Consider the following 6,000-nt stretch of genomic DNA (forward strand, 5'->3'; position numbering starts at 1 on the left):
TTACTTCCACAGACCTTATGATATATACAATCATCGACCAAATTCATCTCAAACCGAACAAGATGATCACATGATGAAATTTAAAAATATCATTTATTAATTAAAATTCAGTACTATGTCAATATATTCCTGAAGAGTCTTTCAAAGAAACCAAAAAGAAAGATCCTTTACAATTGTATCCTCTTACTGTGTAAAATCATGAATGAAAAGGCGAGCCTTATATCTTTCCATACTACCTTTTGATTACTCATGGTTTTAAATATCCATTTAGAACCAATGAACTTCACACTTTAGGCAATGAGACAAGATATCAAATGTCATTGTCTTTCATAGATTTTATCTCTTTATATTGACATCAATCCATTTCGAGAGTTAGAATTTTTATGACTTGATAGAAAATAATTTTCATGTCAATGTTGACCTTATTCTCTTGGAGAACTACAATCAAATTACTTAAGACTGTATTTCTTCTCTCGAGTGGAACTCCATAATGACAAGGTTATTGAGATGTAAGAGTTTGTTTTTTTAGAATATTTCTTGAATGAGAGATTTACCTAAATTGTCTTACCGTATTATGTTTTTGAACAAAGTCAAAAATATAATTTTGATCAATGTCAATAACACTTGTGAGAATATTAAAATATTCTTCCTTAAAGACAATTTTTAAACTTTATTTCCCCCCACAAACTCGATATCCTCAAAAACCAATCATTTTTTTAACTGAGAATCAAATTAATTGTGGGACCATAAAACTTTTACCCCTTAGATCTTTAAGAATCACTTTAATAAAACTTTGTTAAGGATATATGCTGCAGTTATTAGTGTTTTTTTTCATAAATGAGATATAAGAAGTCGTATCTAAAATAATCATCTATGGACTATGAACAATATAACTTATTGTTGATCATTCCAAAAAACCATATGGAAGACCCCCAAATATCCGTATTTATAAGTTCATAGACGTCCAAATTCTTGTTGACTTCAAATCTCTTTTAATTTGTTTGTATTCCCTTTATACATTTAACACAAGTATCAAAATATGTTAAATTTAAAGGATTGAGAATTTCGTCATACATAAGTTTCTTTATTCTCCATCCGGAGATATTACATAATATCTAATGTCACGACGTAACTGAATTCTCATTTACTGGAATTTTATCTTTGAGACTTTTAAATTTAATATATTTGAAGGGACTCATTAAATGAAACAATTGTATCAACCGAAGAAAGATTATTGTAACGAGATGAAAAACCAGAGCCAACCAATTTTGAATCATGAAACAACCTAAATTTTCATTTCCAAATGAGCAAGAGAAACCAAATTTGCCCAAAATAGAAATAAAAATTATTCCACCTGAAAGTCGGTACAATAAATATTTCATTCAGATTCAAATAAAACTCAGGCCTTAACAATAATATAAAATTTTCAATTATTTCTACTTTAACTGTTTTGCCATTGTACACCGATGAATCTTTCATCATCATTTGAATTTTAGCAATAATAATAATAACCCCGCATAGACACACTGATGATAGCACCAAAATCTATCCACCACATGTGTCTAGACATCAAAGATAAATTAACCTTAAAACAAACCAAATTTAGAAACTTTATTTTCATGAGCCTTTTAGCTACACAGAAGAAAAAAATATTATTTTTCGATTAACTCGATTTTTTTTTGTTGTTTCTTTTGAAGTGCAATATCTGCAACTTATTTTATCCTTAATCATTTATCTTTATACCTCATTGAAAGTGAAGTTGTCAAGAACGTACAAAATTCACCATTTCATTCTTGACAAACCTCATTTTCAATATTCTTAAGGTGATTCTTAACTGTAGTTATATCTTTTCGACATATTTCCTAAGGATTCCTGAATGACTTATCTTAATGATCATCAGATATGCAATTTAATATCTCCTACCTTTTCATCTCCCTCTTTTCAAAAGATGTACTCTAGCCCATAAAGGTGTACTTGAATCAATTTTTATTGCAATATCTTTGATCATTATTCCAAGAACTATCAAGATGTTAACTTTTTCATAACTTGAAGTAACGAGTATCTTTGAAAGTAAGAATAAATTTAACGTGGACAGTAAAACTAGCAGAAATATTCAAATAATAATTGAACATAAAATTATCAATAAATTAAATATGCTCACAAAAATGCCCAAATAATTAATATTAAATTCAAATAAAGGAAATTTCCATCTCAAGATACCGGACACTCCATTAATATTTTATCTTTGGACAAAATATTAACTTGCAAATGATATCTTGGTGTAGTAATCAAATACATCACATAATAACATATCAAATAATAAATCTTCCTTTGGGCCGATTTATTATTCATATGTAAAACCAAATAAAAATCACATATTTATTACCACAACTGCACATGTAATTCTGTTAAATAATAACCTTCATTTGGGCCGATTAATTATTCACATAAGTTACATGTACAAAACTTTTTATATTCCAAAACAAATTAATTTCCACAATAGAGGTCACTTTGGCGACATGTTGCTTCAATCAATTTATCCCAAAATATATATACCTTAAAAGTTCCTTTATTCCAATTTAATATCAAAGAAAATTGACCCTTTTCTTAAAAAATAAATTTTAAGTATTTTGGTCAAATTCAATTATTTAACCATTGATCGTACGATCAATGCTGACTGGTGGGAAAATCAGACGATTTACTGGTCATGGGTGATCTTTTCGGGTTGGATTCCCGTATATTCAAAAAATTAACTGACCCATGTATATTGACCTGATAAACTTAATCCATTGAAAATAATCAATTAATTTAAATAATGCAAACCTCATAAGGGATACCGAAGATTGATAGTCAATAACATGCCAAATAATAATTTTCCTTTGGGCCGATTATTATTCACATGAAAACCGAATAACTATCACAATTTTACACTTATATAAACACATATGTAATCATATTAAATATTTATATTCCTTTGAGCCGATTAATACTAATAAAAATTACATATACAAAACTTTTTATATTTCAAAATAAATTGATTTTAATCAACTCATTTTAAAAAATATATAAATAACCTTATCATTATTTGAATAATTGAAAATTTAAACATTTAAGCCAAATTATCCTTAAAACCCAAAACAAAATGAGTTTATAACCGAATTAAACTTTATCCAAAAAAAATATATTGATGGGTTAGAAAAATTTACCAAAAATCTGAAATATTTTCGTTTTTTTTTTTAAAAAAAAAAGTTTTTTTTTTAATTTTAAAATTTTCGAAAATTGCCAAAATAGAAAAAAAAAACCCTAACCCATTATCTTCCTCATCCTTATTGCTGCCACCGCCGCCCTTCCTCCGGCCGATTACCTCCGACCCACGATAGAAAACAGAGCGGCGACCTCTACTTTTCCATCACCAGTCCCGATTTCCCAGTGAACGGCCGGAATTTTGGCCCTGAAAGTTTCGAAGCTCGCGACATGGCAGTCGAAGCTTTGGCTTCGAAATCAAACCAATATGCGACGGAATCCGACCAATAAACGGTGCTACATGGGGCGCCTGGTCATGAGCAATTGAACGCCCCATCAATTGCCACCGGAAACGGCCTGTAAGTCGGCCGATTTAAGCGAAATCCGGCGGCCCTGAACCCTAATTCGAATTTTTTGAATTTTCCAGTTTTTTTTTTTAAATCCAAAAATTAATAAAATAAAATCTGGACTGGAAATTCGATATCGACTCAAAACCATAATTTTCTGTTTTCGATTTGACCAAATCGAATATAAACCGTATCTCAATGATTTAAACATGAGTGACTCTGATACCACTTGTTGGGGAAAAAATCAAATAAACTTAAATCCAGAATAATCATGTTAAATCATCAAGAATAAAACTGTAAACTGAAGCGGAAGCGTACCTTAATTCTTAACAATTGATACCGGTGTAGATCTGCATGGTTTGTCCTTCCAGATCAACACGATTTGCTTGAGAGTTCCTTCAATTCTCTCACGCTCTCTAACTATCGATGAGAATAGAATAGAACATAATGACAGTGTCTTCAACATCGTGTGATCTGGGGACCATAACCCTTTATTTATATTTTGGGATTCTATTTAAGCCATCAATCAAATAGAAAAGTCCACTAGTATCTACACATTAAAGGCCACACCCTATTAGATACATTAAAATCCAAATAAACCAAAACCTTATTTAGATCACTTTTATGGGCTAACTTTATTTGACAGTCCACAACACATAATTATTTACATATAAGTCCAACGTTGGATTTATGATCCAACACTTGTGTCAATCAAAGATTGACAAATTAGATGTAGCTTAGACATTTTTGCCTCTCATACTAAATACTTGTAATTTACTCTCTAAATTTTTATTTTACTAGTATATGTGGCACACGCGACACGTGACCATAAAATATAGAATAAATCCAATTGAGTTTTATAAAACTATAAAAACATTAGAATCGATGGTGATTTTTGGTGGAATTTTTCTATTTTGGTTGATTCTGTGTGAGAAAAAAGGAGATTGATTGTTATCAAATATAAATATTTGTGGCTCGTGGCGAGGAAAAAATAAAATCTTCTCCAACCCATATTTTTTATTTTTTATTTTTAATTCCAAATTATTTAACATAAGAAAAATATTAATTATGTAAAGGAACTAAATTAAATGACTCTATTATTTTAAAAAAATAATGCATTTATTTTGACATCAAATTGCAAGTCGCATACAACAGTATAATACATGCATAAATCGAGATAATTATAAACTACACATATGATCTAAAGACTAATATTTTGAATTATAATATTTCTCCCACAAATGATCAATAAGAGCATCCCGGAGTGCATAGTGAGCCGACCTATCTTTGCTTTGACGATGACGTGCAAGAAAATCTAGGAATCGGACATGTTCATCATGATTCATGCACCATTTCAACTTCTAGGATGGGTGCTTCGTGATAATTTGTGATTCACATCTACTCGTCCCGCTCATCTTCAACAATCATATTATGCATTATAATGCACGTTGTCATGATATCATGCAAAACATGTTTGCTCCAGACGCGTGTAGGATCTGTGATTATCGCACATTTTGATTGCAATAGACCAAATGCGCGTTCTATATCTTTTCTACAACTCTCTTGTCGAGCTGCAAAATATTTCTTCTTTGGACCTTGTGGATTGTGAATTGTTTGAACTATAGTGGCCCACTTTTGATATATACCATCAGCTAGATAGTATCTCATGTTGTATTTTTTTTCCCTTGTATGACATAATTAGCTGGAGGAGTTGCTCCATTGGCCAGATTAGAAAAGAGATTGGATTTTGACAACACATTAATGTCGTTGTTTGAACCTGGAAAACCAAAGTATGCATGCCATATCCACAGGTCGTATTCAGCTACGACCTCCAAAATAATTGTTGGCCTTCCACTGTGACCGGTATATTGTCCCGTCCAAGCTGTTGGATAGTTTTTCCACCTCCAATGCATAAAATCAAGGCCTCACAGCATCCCCGGAAATCCATGTTGTTTTCCAATATGAAGAAGTCTTTCAATGTCCTGGGCGTTAGGAGAGCGAAGATACAAGTCGCCAAACACCTCTACCATAGCCCGACAAAATCTCTTCAAACTTTCAATCGCAGTGGACTTCCCGATTTTAATAGACTCATCTGTTGCATCTGCCCCCACACCATATGCCAGGATCCGCATTGCAGCAGTTATTTTTTTGGTATGGGGACAACACAGGCCGTCCTAACGTATCCGCATTCTGCATGAAGTAATTGTCATGCTCTTGAATGGATGTCATAATGCGCAGGAATAAACAATGAGACATTCAAAAACGTCGCTTGTACATTGCCTCGGTATACATTGGATAATCTGAAAAGTAATCATTGTACAAGTGTTTTTCAGCGGCCGCTCTATATCGATTATTCATCGCACGACCATTAATCGATCCTTCATGATGCATGTTATCAACTTGTTGGAAA

The sequence above is a fragment of the Henckelia pumila genome, chromosome 2 (assembly GCF_033568475.1).
Source record: "Henckelia pumila isolate YLH828 chromosome 2, ASM3356847v2, whole genome shotgun sequence".
Lineage (NCBI taxonomy): Eukaryota > Viridiplantae > Streptophyta > Magnoliopsida > Lamiales > Gesneriaceae > Henckelia > Henckelia pumila.